General features: G+C 36.7%; 4 non-coding genes across 4 annotated transcripts; all 4 read left to right on the top strand.

Moving 5' to 3' along the window:
* Positions 1-5,818: 5,818 nt before the first annotated feature.
* On the top strand, positions 5,819-5,902 carry TRNAM-CAU (transfer RNA methionine (anticodon CAU)). The gene is given in 2 exon segments: positions 5,819-5,856; positions 5,867-5,902. It is a non-coding gene; the product is annotated as a tRNA-Met (tRNA).
* A 752-nt stretch (positions 5,903-6,654) lies between these two features.
* TRNAM-CAU (transfer RNA methionine (anticodon CAU)) lies at positions 6,655-6,738 on the top strand. Its single transcript is given in 2 exon segments — positions 6,655-6,692; positions 6,703-6,738. It is a non-coding gene; the product is annotated as a tRNA-Met (tRNA).
* Positions 6,739-7,388: 650 nt separating this feature from the next.
* On the top strand, positions 7,389-7,472 carry TRNAI-UAU (transfer RNA isoleucine (anticodon UAU)). Its single transcript is given in 2 exon segments — positions 7,389-7,426; positions 7,437-7,472. It is a non-coding gene; the product is annotated as a tRNA-Ile (tRNA).
* Positions 7,473-8,160: 688 nt separating this feature from the next.
* On the top strand, positions 8,161-8,244 carry TRNAM-CAU (transfer RNA methionine (anticodon CAU)). Its single transcript is given in 2 exon segments — positions 8,161-8,198; positions 8,209-8,244. It is a non-coding gene; the product is annotated as a tRNA-Met (tRNA).
* Positions 8,245-19,462: the final 11,218 nt, after the last annotated feature.

Here is a 19,462-nt window from a genome sequence, read left to right as displayed (position 1 = left end):
ATCCCCCTGCATGCTTAATGGACATCATTAATACGAACAATTCTGGTTCTGGCATCCTCAAGAGAGCTCCAGATCTTGCTTGAGTTCCTTTTGTTTTTTGGTTTCCGGGCCTAGTCCCTTCCTTGTGTTAAAAAAATATCTTATTATCCAATAAACAAAGTAATGATTATTTGTCAAAAACAAATAATTTACACCCAACAGTATGCTTTTGATTTTATTTATAATTTTGATTTGTTAGTTACAAGGAGTATAAATGTGGAAGTTATAAAATCTGACAGATTCCCTCATCACCCATAACTTCAACAACAACAACAATAATTTTCCAAAAACAACAACAATAATAATAAGGAAAACAACAATACTAATGCTTCAAAAAAAAAAAACAATAATAATAATAAATAATAATAATAATAGAAACATGTACAGATCAGCTACCAAATAGAATTAAGGGCTAATTTGATATTGAGGATGTTTGCTTCAGCTTTTCGGAGGAGCATTTAGCGTTTCACTCCAAATCGCAAGAAATATAGCATTTGGTTAGATTTATATAACTGTAGTGTTTAGCATTTTCTCTGAAAACTGCAGCGTTCTGAAACGTTTCATGAAAAGCTACTATTTGGAGCTTTTCATAAACAATTGTTTGTAGTTATGTGTTATTGATAAAATTATCATTTTTAAATCTACAAAATATGTTTATTTTTTAACATTATTTATATTTTTACAACATAATTATCGGGGGAACAAGGTTTTATTGCGTTCACGACTAAATTAATAGTACTTAAATTTTAATCTGAGCTCAACTTAACTTAATTAACTTTAAGGGCCTGTTTGGTTCAGCTGTTAGCTAATAGCCGTTGTAGTTGCAGTAAACTGATAGCTGTTTATTATTAGCGGTTTAATTACTTGTGTTTGGTAAAATTATATTGAACTGTTGCTGTTCGGATTTAAAATGTGTAAAATGGACATGTTTTAAATTAATCAACGATGAAATTATAGAAGGAAAAATGTGAAAAATGTTGCTTTTGGCTGCCAATATTAGGGGTAGAATTGCACAATTTTACACGTTAAGGGTAAGATTGCTCCTAGCTACAAATGTTAGAAGTATTTTTGCACTTTATCCTATTATAAAATAAAAATGTGTTACACAAATATCGAAAAGATAAGATCTTTGGGGGCCCGAAAGAGAGAGTTATCAATTGTTCCTTCCTCTAGAAAGGGCTTAGCGTCGTTTTTGCTGAGTTTTGCTCGGGGGTTGGTCTGGATGTGGGTAATGGTAAGTCCATAAGCTTCTGGTTTGATACCTGGATTGGGGATAAACCTTTAGTGGATGTGTGCACTTCCCCCTCGCCTAGTGATATCCAAAACTGGAGGTTAGCCGATGTGGTGGACTCTGAAGGGGACTGGGTTTGGCCTAAATTTGATTCTTTCTTTAGCCTTGAGACTCTCCTTAGAATTAGAGGAGTGAAGGTGAGTAATCAAGAGGAAGACATGGATAAGCATTGCTGGGCGCTGACTAACAATGGAGTCTATTCTTGCAAATCTTCCTTTGAAGCTTTTTTTCTTAACAGGACTGATAATCCCTCGGATATTTGGAAGACCATTTGGTCCTTTAAAATCCCCTACCGCATGAGGAGCTTCCTGTGGCTGGGCGTTAAAGACAGATTACTTACTAACTCAGATGGATACAGAAGGCATTTGGCGACCTCTGGAGCTTGCGGTAGATGTAGAGGCCATGTTGAATCGTTGTGCCACGCTCTTAAGGATTGCCCTAAGAGTGAAGAGGTTTGGAAGAAAATTCTCCCTCATCATACTTTCTCTTCCTTCATGTCCCATTCTGTGAACGACTGGTTCTCAGATGGTATTAGGGGAAAGTTATTGTCTTATAGGGAGCATGGGGACATTTTCTTTGCCATTATCTATCATCAAGTGTGGAAATGGAGAAACGAGGAGATTTTTGATAATAAAGCTGTGTTTTTGCCTAACTTAGCTGAGTTCTTCTTGAAGAAACTCTCCTCTATTATTGATAGTTTCAAAGGTGAGTCCCTTGCCAGATCTTCCCCGAGTAGTGATGTCCACCTTGTGAGCTGGAGCAGGCCGAGAGAGGGGGTTGTGAAGCTGAATACTGATGGTTCCTGCCTCAGTAATGGTAAGATTGCTGCCGGAGGTGTTCTTAGGTATGCGGGAGGCGCCTGGCTTTCGGGGTTTATCCAGAATTTGGGTTTGGGTTCTTCCTTCTCTGCGGAGCTCTGGGGCATTCTCTCTGGGATCCAGCTGTCGATTAGGCTGGGTGTTAAGAGGCTTTCTGTGGAGTCAGATAACTTGGAGGCCATCAATATGATTTTGGGTAGTCATGTCATGGGTCTTCATAGCCGCAACCTTATTAAAGCTATTAAGAGGCTTAGCCTCTCATTTGATATCCTTGAGTTCAGCCACATTTTTCGGGAGCAGAACCGTGTTGCAGATCATTTGGCGGCGGCAGGCCATGAGGGGGTGTTAGGTGTTTCTACCCTTACCGTTCCCCCTATCGCTCTTTCTCCTCTTCTTTTAGAGGATAGGATTGGGGTTAGCTTTCCTAGGCTAATCCCGGTGTAGTTGCTTGTTTTGCTTTGCTTTCCTTTCCTTTTCTACAAAAAAAAAAAAAAAATCTATATAAAAAACAATTTTTTTTTACAACATAAATTAGTTTAAATTTTGCCAAATCTTTACTTATTAAAATTAATTGTATTTGGGCTAATTTCTCAAATATTATCAACTTAAAGACTAATTGATGTCTAAACTTTGATTTGGACTAAACTAAATCTATCTACCAACTCCATGGACCAAATTGACCGTCAATTCTTGCCCAACATCTCTAAGAGCATTTCTAAGAGATTCTTAGTTCACGCTCTAAAAACAATATAAATTATTAGTTTTTAGTGATTTGTGCAGTGACTAATACATATCATCTCCAATGATACTCATCATATTTACTGTTTATTTATTATTTTACTATTAAAATTGTTAAATATTGTTATATTTACCAATAATGAGAGTAGAGAGACATTAATAAAAATGAAATATGGAGGGGACTATGGTAAAAGGAGAGAGACATCTCAAAACCGAACCGAACCGAAAAAACGAATACCGAAATTATCAAAATAATTCATACCAACACCGAACCAAATAACATATAAATCGAACCGTAATATTTGATTCGGTTCGGTTTTAAACCGAACAAACTGAATTCAATTAAAAAATAAAAATAATAAATAAAAATCATTATATTTCATCATTAAATTTGCCTCAACAATAATTTTTTTTGAAATACTTTCGATATATATTCATATTAGCTTATTATTATCTCAACAGCAATGAACAACATTAAACTTGTAAATTCAAATATATAAATAAAAATATATAATAAAAATATAGAATGTGTGTAATTCGGTGTGGTTCTATTTTTTTTACAATTTTTGTCAAACCGAACTGAAACGCAAAATAAAAATAAACTTATGCCGAACCAAAATGTCAAAAAACTGAACCAAAAAACCAAATTCAATCGCTTCGGTTTGGTATGCGATTTAAACCGCACTGATGCACACCCTAATTATGGGTGGATAGAGACTCCTCAATAATAGAAAGATAATATAGACTCATAGTGATTTGAGGAGTCACTAAAAGACTCTTGGAATTGGTTTTGAACTTTCTCTTCTCAAATTTTAAATCAAGAGTCAAACTAAAAGACCGTTGAAGATGCTTTAAGTTTCCTAGTGCTAAAAATATTACTCATGTTCTTTTATTGCATGGTATTCTACATAAACAATCACAAAATTTTTTAGGGTAAATTACACCCATGGTTACTAAACTTTATCCATTTTCATAGAATGACCAGTGTATTTTAAAACGTAACATAAAAGTAACTGAATTTTACATTTTCTTACACATGTGGCCATTATTGCCGTTGACCTGCCTTTTTTACATTTGACTCTCTATTCAAGGTGTTAATTTTTCTCTCTCCCTCTATTTTACCTCTCTGGTCCTCAACATTCCTTTCACCACTGATCTGAAGTACCATGTCATCTTCAATCTCCACCTTTACACATGTGCTTCTCGTGTTTCTTTCTGATAATTGCCAACGTCGAAGGAAGTTAGGGTAAATTACATACGTGGTGTACAACCTTTATCCCAAATCACACTTTGTACAACCAATATTTTGTCACACTAAACTTTACGAACTTCAGGTGACCTCCCACTAAAGTGTATAGCTGGTTTTTGTGACCGGTCAACGCTGGTCAACTATGCCACGTCAGCATTTTTCATTGTAGAATTAAAAAAAGTGGGACCCACTATTTATGGAATGACTAATATAACCTTATTCTTTATAAATTTACTAAAATACCCTCATCTTCTTCCTTCAACCCCTCTCCCATTTGTCTCTCTACATCTTCTTTCTCACTCCTCTCTCTCTACCATTTCTCTCTCAATCTCTTCAACCATCTCTCTACCATTAAGAATTAGAATAAAAAAATTAAGATTTCTCTCTCTTTTTCTTTCTCTCTCATAAATAGAAATTATAGATACTCCTATACACAAGACACAAATCTCAGTTTTAGGAATAATATTAAATCCTAATTGGTAAAGTGGGTATTTAGGAAAAAAAGTTAAAATTCCTTCCAGATTCAATGAGGAAGAATATTATTATAAATATTTACTCCTATTATTCCATATTTTGCAGTACATCCAGCAGACACTTGAACACTCCGATGGTCCCCTGAACAGTACAACTTCAGTTGTTTCTCCAATCGGGTAATAATGGAGACATACAACTATCAAAATATTCATAGGTTTTCACAAATCTAGTTGATTTCAGGCATAACTTAGATTATTTCATTGTCTCTTCTTCCTGCTAAATCATCACTTGCTATATGATCCCTACTACATATCGTCTCTTTTTTTTAATTACTAGAGAGAAAGAAAAAGAGAGAGAAATCTAATTTTTTTAATTCTAATTCTTAATGGTAGAGAGAGGGTTGAAGAGGTTGAGAGAGAAATGGTAGAGAGAGGAGTGAGAGAGAAGATGTAGAGAGAGAAATGGGAGAGAGGGGTTGAAGGAAGAAGATGAATGTATTTTAGTAAATTTATAAAGAATAAGGTTATATTAGTCATTCCACAAATAGTGGGTCCCACTTTTTTAATTCTACAATTAAAATTGCTGACGTGGCATAGTTGACCAGCGTTGACCGATCACAAAAACCAGCTGTACACTTTAATGGGAGGTCACCTGAAGTTCGTACAGTTTAGTGTGACAAAATTTTGGTTGTACATCAAAGTGTGATTTGGGGTAAAGGTTGTACACCACGTATGTAATTTAGCCAAGGAAGTTAGAACGAGAAGAAGCAAAGTGCCCACCATTTCAACAATCATCAATTCATGATAATCGTAACTTCGTTTCCTTTCTAAAACTCAAAAGTCAAAACCAATTCAAACAGTTTTCCTAAAAAATTATGACTAGAATTCAAAATACAAGTTTAACAACATAAGCGGGTGGTGGCGCAGTTGGCTAGCACGTAAGTTTCATAGCTAAGAGTTATCTTGAGCTCAAAAGTTCGAGCCTCTCTCACCCTATTCTTTTTTAAAAAATAACGAACTAAATTTTTACAAGTATGACGATTTGATCATGAGTATATGATCATGGTACTTCAATTCTGACACTTTGGTAGCTAGATATTATTTTTGTATAAAAAAAGACTAAATTTAAATTGATCAGATAATATAGTGCATATGACCTGCTCACTCATTTGAAGCTCCCTATCATCTTAAATCTCTACCTTCATATAAGGGGGTGGTGGTGCAGTTGGCTAGCGCGTAGGTCTCATAGCTAAGAGTAATCCTGAGGTCGAGAGTTCGAGCCTCTCTCACCCCATTCTTTTTTTTTCAAATAACAAACTAAAATTCTACAAGTTTTGATGATTTGATCACACGAGTATATAAGTTCGCGCCTCTCTCACTCCATTCTTTATTTAAAAATAACGAACTAAATTTTTACAAGTATGACAATTTGATCACGAGTATATAATCATGGTACTTCAATTCTGACTCTTTGGTAGCTAGATATTCTTTTTGTATAAAAAAATACTAAATTTAAATTGACTAGATAATATAGTACATATGACTTGCTCACTAAATTTAAGCTCCCTATCATCTTAAATCTCCAGCTTCACATAAGGGGGTGGTGGCTCTTTGGTAGCTAGATATTCTTTTTGTATAAAAAAATACTAAATTTAAATTGACTAGATAATATAGTACATATGACTTGCTCACTAAATTCAAGCTCCCTATCATCTTAAATCTCCAGCTTCACATAAGGGGGTGGTGGTGCAGTTGGTTAGCGTGTAGGTCTCATAGCTAAGAGTAATCCTGAGGTCAAGAGTTTGAGCCTCTCTCACCCCATTTTTTTTTTCAAATAACAAACTAAAATTTTACAAGTTTGATGATTTGATCACACGAGTATATAACCATGGTATTTCAATTTTGACACTTTTATATTTTGGTAGATAAATATTATTTTTGTATTAAAAAAATATTGAATTTAAATTTACTAGATAATAAAGTAGATATGACCACCTCACTGATTTGAAACATCCTATCATCTTGAATCTCCACTTTCACACATAAGGGGTGGTGGCGCAGTTGGTTAGCGCGTAGGTCTCATAGCTAAGAGTAATCCTGAGGTCGAGAGTTCGAGCCTCTCTCACCCCATTCTTTTTCTTTTAAATAACGAACAAAAATTTCACAAGTTTGATGATTTGATCACGAGTAGGGGTGCAACCGAGCCGAACCATAGGTAGTCTCGGTATTGGCTCGTTAATATCTTGAGTCGAGCCCTCTCGAATCGAGCTTTGACCGAATCTGACCGAGCTTTGACAGAGCCAAGCTTTTATCGAGCTTCTAACGAAAGAAAAACAATCATGTTATTATCGAGATTCCAGAACAGTATATAGTACTTGTGACCGGAAAACACAAGCTCGGAGAAAATTTTCAAACAATGACACATATATTAAACTTTGTAATGTATTTTATTCCTTATCAAAACCTAATTGTCTCATTAAAAACTCAAATGTCTAAGCTTTTTTTGTGTCATTTTTTGTATGGGTTAAATCTTATTTGAGTTGTGAATTGTGATGAAAACTAACAATAACTAATGAAATATTATATATATAATGATATATATATATACTAATTAAAAATAATCGAGCCTGCTCGCGAGCTTTCGAGCCGAACCTGAGGAAGCTCGGACTCAACTTGTTAGTGCTCGAGCCGATCCCGAACCTGCGGAAGCTCAGACTCAGCTTGTTAGTGCTCACTATTTGAAGCATCCTATCATCTTGAATCTCCATCTTCACACATAAGGGGTGGTGGCGCAGTTGGCTAGCGCGTAGGTCTTATAGCTAAGAGAAATCCTGAGGTCGAGAGTTCGAGCCTCTCTCACCCCATTATTATTTTTTAAATAACGAACTAAAATTTCACAAGTTTGATGAATTGATCACGAGTACGGGTGCAATCGTCGGTCAAGTTTGATGAATTGATCACGAGTACGGGTGCAATCGAGCTTTGACCGAGCCGAGCTTTTATCGAGCTTTAACCAAATTCATAATACATGCATAGAATAAGTAGCATAAAAATAGAAAAGCCTTATAGTATACTGCATACAAGTTTAAAATATTTATAAAGAAAAACAATCATGTTATTATCGAGATTCCAGAACAGTATATAATACTTGTGACCGGAAAACACAAGCTCGGAGAAAATTTTTAAACAATGACACATGTATTAAACTTTGTAATGTATTTTATTCCTTATCAAAACCTAATTGTCTCATTAAAAACTCAAATGTCTAACCTTTTTTTGTGTCATTTTTTGTATGGGTTAAATCTTATTTGAGTTGTGAATTGTGATAAAAACTAATAATAACGAATGAAATATTATATATATAATGAAATATATATAGTAATTAAAAATAATTGAGCCTGCTCGCGAGCTTTTGAGCCGAACCTGAGGAAGCTTGGACTCAGCTTGTTAGTGCTCGAGTCGATCCCGAACCTAAGGAAGCTTGGACTCAGCTTGTTAGTGCTCACTGATTTGAAGCATCCTATCATCTTGAATCTCCACTTTCACACATAAGGGGTGGTGGCGCAGTTGGCTAGCGCGTAGGTCTCATAGCTAAGAGTAATCCTGAGGTCGAGAGTTCGAGCCTCTCTCACCCCATTCTTTTTCTTTAAATAATGAACTAAAATTTCACAAGTTTGATGATTTGATCACAAGTAAGGGTGCAACCTAGGTAGGCTCGGTATTGGCTCGTTAATATCTCGAATCGAGCTTTGACCGAATGTGACCGAGCCGAACTTTTATCGAGCTTCTAACGAGCTTTAACCAAATTCATAATACATGCATATAATAAGTAGCGTAAAAATAGAAAAGCCTTATAGAATAATCTACTATAAAATTTTATAAAATTCTCAACGGCGTTCTCCTCCACTACTTTGAACGGTTATCATCCATTAAAACTCTCTCACTTCCTCAGTCTCAACATCTTCACCACCATCAACTTTATTTTTTATGATAACTTTTCTCCATTTTCCAATTTGCATGTTCTTCATAGAATGAAGGTTTACCTTGATATTGGCTGCTACAAAATTGTATTCGTACATGTCTTCCTCCATTTGGTTCACCAGAAGCTCCACTCTATCCTGTAATTGCGGTATTAACCTTATTTTCTGCTTCCATTATCTATTTGATTAAATTTATGTATGATCTAACATTTGATAGTATTTTTCTTTTTCGATTTCAAAATGAAAATTCTGAGATTGTTTGAGGTCTCTGTTTTCTAAGGTCTTTCTACGGATTCCTAAGGCACTCTTCTAACCCCTTTCAGCAATGAAGTTTAGAATTAAGGTAACGGAGGTGTCTTTAGATGTTGAACTGAAACTTTTATCTTCTCACCATCAAACAATTTTTTTTATCTTTCTATACTTCATGGTTAATCGGTGTTATTGAAGTTATTGATTTTTATCTTTCTATCCTTCATGGTTAATCCCTGAGTTTTTTCCTTTCTTAATTAGATTCTTTCATTATGTGTTCGCATATCATTTCTCAACATCAAGCACCCATCGACATCTCGCCATTTTCCCCAATGTTTAAAGAATAATTGGTAATTGCTTTTTGTATGGGTTTGTTTTCATCATCTCTTTCTGTATGCATTGTATGGGCTATATTATATTATTTTATACTGTTAAGATTTTATTCAATGTTTTAAGAGACAAAATAGAGTATTTTTTAAAAAAATTGAAAAAAAAATCTTAATGGAATTATTAACAGGTGAGCAATTATTATCGGATTAAGGTTAATGGAATTTGATGCACAACTTGGATTTGTTTTCATCCTTCACATTGAGTGAGAAATTTCAATTGGTATGGATTATGTTTTCTCTTAATTCTTCAATTTTATGCTTGCTTTTATTATGGTGAATGAAACAACCTGAGTACTATCATGGGGTGAGATCTTTTGAAGTGAAAAGAATTTAGTAGTCTTTGGACATTCACTTATCTTTACCATTCCAGGAAACATTTAGACATTATCATAATTGTTGTACTTCCATTGCTTCAAAGTTGTTTTCAAGGCAAAACAACACAAAATAATTTTTCATCTATCAGATACCTTATTCAATTCCTTCTTTCTGATGATCTTTTTCCTTTTTTTTCAAGCCTTAATTTCTTATACAATAGCATATAATTTTTCAAATTTACTTAATCAATTAATCTCAAATATGGTCTATTTTGCAGCTTATTTGTTTGAAGTAAACACAATAAGTGATCTCCTAAAAGTATATCATTGAGCTGCCTCAATGGAAATAGAATCACCAAGATGGTTTACAGAACATGTATGATAGCATAGATACATTATACTATCCAATTATGTAGCTAATATCTAATTAAATGTGTAATTAATTTGTTGGAATGCTTTTATTTGAATGGTTACAGTCTGATCCATGAATATCATATGGAGTCTCTTACTGAGTTGACCTCAGAAAACATTGGAAATAGAAATTCTCTAAAAAGGGAAAACCTTCAAAGATCTTTCTCTTCTGAAAGCTACTCCTCCTTTCAACTAAACCAGCTCCGAGAAAGCAACTAAAATTCAAAGGACCATTGTTCCCGGCCTCAAAAAGGTACATTTTCCTCATTTTCAAATTCTTTCATTTAATCTTATTCATTTCTTGATTTATTAGAAAAAAGCTGATTAACCCATGTTTTTAACAAAATAGAATATATAGAGCTTATTAGGGAATTAAATGCACTTGGGGTTAGGTGTCTTTTGTTGATTGTTTGGTTCTTATGATATTAAATATTTTTTCGCTTCCATACCTTGATTTGAAGCTAGCCATGGCTTTGCAAACACAAAGTAGTTATATCATTCATTGCAAACACAAAATGAGTATGTTGTTGATATATCTGTTTCGTCATTATAGGCCAAACAAATAATATATATGGACTTGGTGATTTTGGTTGGCATTCATTTTCAAGTTTTTCCTTTGGCATGCAATTCATTCCATTCTTAAGTATAGTTTTACTATTTCTGAGGTTCTTGACAGATATTTTTATGATAATATATATACATTCAATAATTGAAAGTTAAGTTAGTTTTATTGACTAAAATGGTGATAAAATGAATATTTTAAAATGATATGTGTAGGCCGTGTTGGATGATTCGGTGTGTTAGAGAGAGGGAGGCCGAATCTTAGAGAGAGAGAGAGATAAGTTGAATGAATAATAATTCCCTTGATTAGGGTTCGTATTGATCACAGGTATATATATGACAGACATATGAATCTATACTAATTAGGTTTTCTGAACCCTAATTAGTTATATAGTTTAGATACAACTCTAAGACTTAATCCTAGATATAATGGAATCTTATCTCTGCACACTAAATAGACTTGTGTACAGACTACAATTCTATTTAGTGTGAGGATAATTATCTGTAGAGATAATACTGATATTATCTCTAACACCCCCCTTCAAGCCGATGCCGCGGAGAAACCAACAGTCGAGAGCGTAACTGCGTAAAGCGAAGACTGGTTAGCGGCTTGGTTAAAATGTCTGCTACTTGATCATCAGTAGGAATGAATCTGACATTGAGAAAACTATTTGTGACTTGTTCACGGACAAAGTGATAATCCAGCTCAGTGTGTTTTGTACGAGCATGAAACACAGGATTTGAAGTGAGATAAATCGCACCTACATTGTCACACCATAATTGTACGGGGGGTGGTATGTGAAATCCCAAATCTTTCAACAATGATTTGAGCTAGAGTAATTCTGCTGCTGCATTTGCAACTGCTTTGTACTCACTTTCAGTGGATGATCTTGTAATGGTGGGTTGTTTTCGCGTTTGCCAGGAAACAATGCTATTCCTAATGTAGACACAGAAAGCTCCAGTTGATCGTCTGTCATCCGGGCATCCCCCCCAATCACTGTCCGAGTAGCAATGCATATGCGAAATGTGTTTTGGTGACATAAGGATGCCAAACTCAAGAGTTCCCTGAAGATACCGAAGCACCCTCTTTACACTCTTCCAGTGTTCATCCGTGGGATAGTGAAGGAACTGACATAGCTTGTTGACCGAGAAGGCAATGTCAGGGCGAGTGAGAAGAAGATATTGAAGGGCACCGACAACACTCCGATATTCATCTCCTGATGCAAGCGGAGTGCCAAGACTTTTTGACAACGTGGGAGTGGTACTCATAGGTGTCGTGATTGGTTTGGCATTTTCCATGTTTACACGATCAAGGATGTCGGCTGCATATTTGCTTGACACAAGTGAATACCATCTTTTGAATACTGAATCTCAATGCCCAAGAAATATTCTGCACGTCCCAGATTGCGAATAGGAAATTCAGTTTCAATTGAAGATATTACACTAACAATGTGAGCCGGTGAGTTACCTGTGATAAGGATGTCATCCACATAACATAAGATGTATGTCTGAAGTTTTCCATTTGTGTGAACAAATAGGGAGTTATCAGCCAGTGACATGCGAAATCCAAGAGAAATTAGAAAATTTCGTAGGCGCGTGAACCATTCCTGCGGAGCCTGCTTTAGCCCATACAGACTCTTCTGGAGTAGACACACATGATCAGCTTTATCTAGATCACGGAACCCTTGTGGTTGTTCCATGTAAATTGTTTCAGTGAGGTTTCCATGGAGGAATGCATTCGAGATGTCAAGCTGATTGATGAACCACCTGTTTGCTGCAGCAATAGCCATAACTGTTCGTATAGTGGTTGCTTTTACCACTGGACTGAACGTTTCTTTGTAGTCAATGCCCGATTTTTGAGTGAATCCACGTGCCACAAGCCGAGCTTTGTATCGATCAATTGATCTATCCGACTTTCGTTTTGTGCGAAAAAGCCAGCGAGAAGTAATAACATGTCTTCCTTGGGGTCGTGGAACAAGTTTCCAAGTTCCGTTGTCAAGAAGGGCTTTGATTTCTTCTGACATGGCTTGCCTCCATTCCAGTAATTTGTGTGCTTTGCTAAAACATGTGGGATAAATCACCCCATTTTCATGTGTCACTAGAAGTGCTTCAAATCTGCCCCGCGAGTGCAGTGTTGAGTGATGTAATGGCATTGTATGACATCTGGATGTGTCTGGTTCGATTTCCGATGTGGGAATCGTTGCCGTAGTGGTGCGCAGCTCTTGTGCCGCACCCTGTCGAGTGTCGGTTGTCGCCATTATCGTTGTACCGGACAGGGGGACTAGCGAGCTATGGTGATTACAATCAACAAGAGAGCTCGACGTATACCATTATCAATGTCACGAACTTGTGCGTCACTGAAGGCACAGTTCAGATTGTCACTTGGCTTGCTAATTGCTGCAGCCTCATTGCTATTTGTGGCTTGCGGTTTCGACGACGCGGACTGATGTGTTTGGTGAGTCGCGTTGGTCGGATTCGCTGATGACTGGACAGGTAGCACAGGTGGAGGAGAAGAGGATGAAAGAGAGACATGAATGAAGGTTTGAGGATTACCTTGATACGGTCCAAGAATGGAAGGTAGTTCTAGTGTCGTCGCATCCAACCCCGCGCTAGTGGAGAGAGGCGTGATGACCGGTTGAGTTGCCGGGAAGACTCCTTCATCATGTTTGACAAATTTACAGATGTAAATTCTGCCTGTGGATATGTCTAAACATAACTCGCCAGAATGATTGGACGAAGGTCCAAGATAAACACACAGTTTGGAGCGAAAATCAAACTTGTTTTTGTTATAAGGCCGTAGTAATGGATAAATGACACTACCAAATATTCGAAGGAACGAGTAAGCAGGTTGCCTTTGATAAAACATAAAAAAGGGAGAGCGATTCCTAAGTGTTTTGGTAGGAAGGATATTAATCATGCGTAATTCCAGAATTTTAGAGGTAAATTGGCATTAGCAAGCATTGTTAAACACGTGTCTACAACATGTCTAATTTTTCGTTCAGCTATGCCATTTTGAGCATGTGTGTGTGGACAAGCAATTTTGTGCACTATTCCATTTTCATGGAGAAAGGGCTGAAGTTTTTGAAATTCTCCCCCAAAATCGGAGTAGAAGTTTTTAACTTTAGCATCATATTGATTTCTAATCATGGCAAAAAAATTTTGAAATGTTAACGCTACTTCACTTTTATTCTTGAGACAAAATAACCAGCTAAAGCGAGTGAATTCATCAATGATAATAAAAAAATAACGATGTCCATTAAAAGAAAGAGTAGGGGTAGGACCCCAAACATCCAAATGCAAATTTTCAAAGCAAAAAGTACTAGAACGAACAATTGAAGGTAAAGGAGACTGAGATAATTTCCCTAAGGGACAAAAAGAACAAGTACTATTAGGTGCGGATGATGATAAATTATTGTCTTTTAAAATTCTACTAACTGTCTGATTCTGACAGTGACCAAGTCGTGCATGCCACCGCTCAAAGGAAACCTTCTTACCAACTAACGCCTCTTTTAAGTTGGGTGGAAGCACATAGAGCCCATCCTTACTCGGACCGCGTAACAGGATTTCCCCAGTAGTTTGATCCTTCACAAGAAAATGGTTAGGCAAAAATTCAAAGAAACAAGCATTATCACGAGTAAATTTCCGAACAGACAATAATGACTTTGTAAGTTTTGGTACTAGCAAGATATCAGAAATTTTAAGATTATTGATATGAGATTGACCAAGATGAGAGATTTTCAAACCTTGCCCATTGCCAAAGTGAACCGTATCATTCCTAGGGTAGGGATGCATTTGTTGTAACTGATTTGAATTAGCCGTCATGTGATTTGTGGCTCCCGTGTCCGGGTACCAAGGTTGCGGCGGCCCACTGAATGGATCCATAGGAGTGTGCCATGCGACATTTGCTTGTGCACTAGGTCGCGGTTGTTGTGTTGCAAACCCCTTGGGCCTCTTGCATTTGTCTGCCCAATGGTCAAGATCACCGCAGTTAAAGCATTTACCGCTTCTTCTCTTTTTTGTTTTGGATTTTGCATTTGTAGAAGAAGAGACTGTGGACACATTTGCTTCATGAGAGCTCAATTGTGGTACCGGAAGTGTGAAGGCAGATTTCTTTGTGGAGTGTGTTGGTCCCTTATAACGTACAAGTATAGTTCCAAGGAGGGGATAGGAACTATTTTTAAAATTTGTTCGTTAAGGCTTGTTGGTCCCTTATAACGTACAAGTATAGTTCCAAGGGGGGGGGGGGATAGGAACTATTTTTAAAATTTGTTCGTTAAGGCTGACTTCTTTTTCTTTATGAAAAGAATTGCACAGCGCGCTGAGTGAGTTTAAGACACTAGCTTAGTCAAATGGTAACTAAGTCAGCTTCTTTCATTGAGTCAGGAGATAGCACTTGAGTCTATTCCTGAACTCAGATACTTAATGCACACAACTCAGCGTGACCTCTTTACTTAGTCAGTTTTCAAGCAAGCAATATATATATATATATATATATATATATATATATATATATATATATAAGGAGTTTAAGGTTAGAGAGATGTTACTCAGCAGATTTATCCAGGTTCGGCCTCTATGCCTACGTCCTGTCCCCAGAACACGTTTCGAGCTTTCGAATTCTCTACTGAGCTCTTTAAAGGTAGAGCACAAAACCTTTTACAACTAGAAGCTGAGTATAACAAGAGTACCTTCCTCTATACCTCTACCCACTCCTATTCTACCGCTGAGTACTATAACCGAGTACTCAGCCTCTCATTTCTATTTCTAGAATTGATAATAAGATTGTCCTAAACAACAATTGCTAAGACATTTTAGATGATTGGAAATCACTCTAGACTTTTACACAATAATATGGAAATTGGTGTAAGTATTGCTTTGCTTTTCTCACAGATTCTTCAAGTATAAATTTGGTCAGCGTAATTGCTAGTTGAAGATCTGCATCGAATGAAGCAACTGAAAGGCCTATTTATAGTGACATTTAAGGCATTCGATGATTTCGAATTTCAAAATAACCGTTGGAGGGAAACGGCTTCATGTCGTTGTCACTCAGTCTGCTCAGTGCCGTTGGCCAATCAGATTCTTGCATCTTTTGTCTTCGGTCAGTGCTGAGCAGCTTTTGGTCAGTCCAGCAGAATGTCTCTCCTTTTACGGCAAAGTCAACTAGACAGCTTTCTGTGTCTTCTGAACTTTACCTGAAGTGGAAATACTTTATCTGGAAGTTGCTCTTGCTCAGCTGTTGTCTTGTACTCTTTGTCGTTCAACTCAGTAGCTTCGTTCCGAAGTAGCCAAGGAGGGTCTTCTCGGTCTTTCTCATGCTGAGCTGCGTTTTATCAACAACGACAATGTTTTGCTTACACGGGCCGAGTGGTCTTGATCTGTTTGACTTGGGCTTTGACTCTCACATTGGGCCTTTATCCTTTTAATCTTTTATGTCTTATAAACAATTTAACTCAACATTTAACAAACACATTAGTGTAAAAAATCAAAGCATTTAAACTTAGTGTGTTTAGAATATTTTTAATTATATACTTAAATAATTTTGTCAAATCAAAATCATGTAAAAAGGTGTTTCAACAAACTCCCACATTTTGATGTTGGCAAAACTATTCAGACTATTCAGTGAAGAACTCAGTGTTGAGCTCCCCCATGATAGGTGACCTAATATTACTTAGCAAACTCCCCCGTCAGGGTTGAGCTACTGACTTAGTTTTACTCTAAACATTTTAAGGTTTAATCAAGTAAGTCTAAGGTCAATTTTCAGATATAGGTCAGCTCATGGAACATATTCTATTTTACTCAGTTTTAAGCGGAAGATTTAACTATCAGAGAGCGCTGAGTCTGTTTTTGTTCAATGAGTCTTTATAAGACAGTGTGTTTAAAACATACAAGTTAATGTCAACATTTGAACAATACAGCAACAAGTATTACACAGTAAACATAGTTGATGTATTTGAAGATGCATAATAACTCAGCATTATATAAGATAAATCAAGTTGGATAAAAGATGCAGGCATTGTATTAAGTTTAAAGTAGTCAGCATACATAAGCAAAATAAACATAGAAGATAAAACTAAGAAGTTGAGCTAGCTAGTTCTATTTCTTTTTGCTCTTAGGCTTTTGCTGACTGCTCCCAACAACATCCTCTTGCTGAGTTCTTCTAGCTTGTTCTTTCTCCCCCATTTTGGCAGCATCGGGAGGAGGAGGAGGCCTGAAAGAGCTTGTTTGGACAACTTCAGTAATTTTAGCTGACATGTTTTTAAGCTTGAGGGTGCTTGCATTTATGCCATCAAAAATAATGACACCCTCTTCCAGTACATCTTTATCAACCTCGATATTGGATGAGCTGAGCATGCTCAGCACATATTCTTGTGATTTGCCTACCCAAGTTATGGTGTGTGTCAGCGCAGCAAATGCCTGATGAAACATTCTCAGTAATGTTGTGTCATAGTACTGACACTGGACGTTGGAATGATGTATATGGGTGAAGGTACGTTGTGAGTACTGGAGAATTTCGTTCTGCTTCAGTTGGTCAGTTTCCATCTCTTCCTTGTTTAGATTCAGCAAGCGAACAGCTTCGCCAATCTGCTCAACTGAGCATTGAGAGTAGGAAGCCAGCTGATGGTTGGTCTTTGCTTGCTCAGTTTGCAGCTGGTTGAATATGTTGGGGTTTAGTGTCCTATAGAAAATTGTTCTAGGATACAAACTTAATGTAAATGAATTGTTCTTTATATCATTTGTTTAATGAGATATATGTTTTATAACTATATAAAGGCAATCTCTTTTAAGCACTAAATAAAGTCTAATAAAAGGAAATCCGTAAGTTTATTTAAAGTGATTATAAAGTGTTCATACAAGCATGAAGTGAGACAAAACTTTATAGTAAACTGATAAACTTAAAACCACCCCAAGTCAAGTGATATGTTTGGGATTGACATATCACTGTTGAGACTTGTATATAACAATGTCTTCTGTCCGACAGAAAGCTGATCTCACAAGCTTCATATATACAGATATCTGGACAGTTACATAGATCCGATGAAACGTTGTTCATTAGGATTGGGGATCCGATTTGAGATAACAGGATGGGTAGATTCATCATTGTCACCTGTTCATCTCATTGGTATTAATAGGTATAACTAATCCTCAGACTCAAAGGAATATTAATTGGTATTCTGGATTACGGAATATGATGCTTTGACTCTGGTGTAACACGATCCTTAACAGAGATGACTTTGGGGTGTGAACAGTAGACGTTGGGTATCACAGGAAGTAATTACGGAGTCGTTATATATGGGATTGAGCATTTATCACTCCCGATAAATGGGAGATACATCCATGGATCGCTTGTGGAAGACTCGACTCTAAATCCTTGCAAGGTGATAGCTTAAGAGTAAGAAATACAGATTTCACTTAACCTATCTTTTTGAGTTGACTCGGCATGTACAAGTAAAACGAACGTCTCGCTATATGTGACTTGACATCACCCATAGTCATAAGATTCAGTTCAAGGATGTAGTTGATAAAGGATCGAATTATACTGTAACTAATACGGAAAGGTTAACGTGTAACACTCTGGTCCAATACCATGTAGATATTGTCCGCTCTGGCCCAATTCCAACACATTGGGCCTCACGGCTTTAAAATGCGTCTGCATGTATTGGATTTTCATCTCACTAATAAGCCCCAGTCACTCTCTCTCCATTTCCGATGTGGGATTCAGTTCATTCCTGTCCCCATCGCCATCCCTTAGGGCCGCTCCTTGCTCAAGCCTTCTTACCCCGACGCCACCCACTCCGGACCGGGTCGTTACAGGCCCACCAGCTTCCGCCTGGTTCGTCCCCGAACCACACATCGTACATGGAGAGTCGGCTCTGATACCAATTGTAACACTCTGGTCCAATACCATGTAGATATTGTCCGCTCTGGCCCAATTCCAACACATTGGGCCTCACGGCTTTAAAACGCGTCTGCATGTATTGGATTCTCATCTCACTAATAAGCCCCAGTCACTCTCTCTCCATTTCCGATGTGGGATCCAGTTCATTCCTGTCCCCATCGCCATCCCTTAGGGCCGCTCCTTGCTCAGGCCTTCTTACCCCGGCGCCACCCACTCCGGACCGGGTCGTTACATAACGACAGAATCAACCTGTCTTCTTATAGGTCTGGGGGAATGATTATGGACTTGCTAATCACATACTCTGTACATCATTCCGTTATGCAAAGATTAAATATAATTCTTTGAAAATTAATTTAATAACGTTGCATACGGCTAGAAGCAATAAGAACCTAATGGATCACACATAAGACTTGGAACCTAAAAGAGAGATAGATGTTAATTAATTGATAGAAGCCCAATTGAGCCCAATAAGGCCCATGGACATAAGGGGGTCGAAATTCATGTAGTGACATATATGAATAATTAATTTGATTTTGTTAATCCTAATTAGATTAGGAATATGAATTAAATTAATTAAGTGATAATTAAGTTAGGAGTTTTAATTAGATTAATATACTCCTATTATTATCCAATGAGGTTATTATTATTATCCTTAATATATTAGATATATAGTGAGATAATAATTAGGAATTCTATTCCGAATGGAATTCCTATTCAGTAACCTAATTCTATCTAACTAGGGATTAGATACAAGAGATTATAAATACCCTTTCCCTTGAGATTTTCGAAATCCAAGCAAGCCATACCCTACTTGTGATTTTCGAAATTCACCTAGTCCAAGAGAGAGAAAATTCGACACCCCTAGTTCGAGGACGAGATTTCTTTACGGCTTCGTTTGATCAATTGATTTTCATCTATTTCTTTTATCCTTGATCTTGTGTTGATTAGTTAGAGGCAATCTACTTTGGTTGCTATTCAACAGTTGATACTAAATTAATCTTCCCGTATTTTATTTCGTGTTTGGGAACTCGAAGAAGAAAAACAAACAAAAGG

The sequence above is a fragment of the Euphorbia lathyris genome, chromosome 4, assembly GCF_963576675.1.
Source record: "Euphorbia lathyris chromosome 4, ddEupLath1.1, whole genome shotgun sequence".
NCBI classification, from domain to species: Eukaryota; Viridiplantae; Streptophyta; class Magnoliopsida; order Malpighiales; family Euphorbiaceae; genus Euphorbia; species Euphorbia lathyris.
The sequence above is the reverse complement of the archived record's forward strand: the minus strand, read 5'-3'. Positions and strand labels throughout refer to the sequence as shown.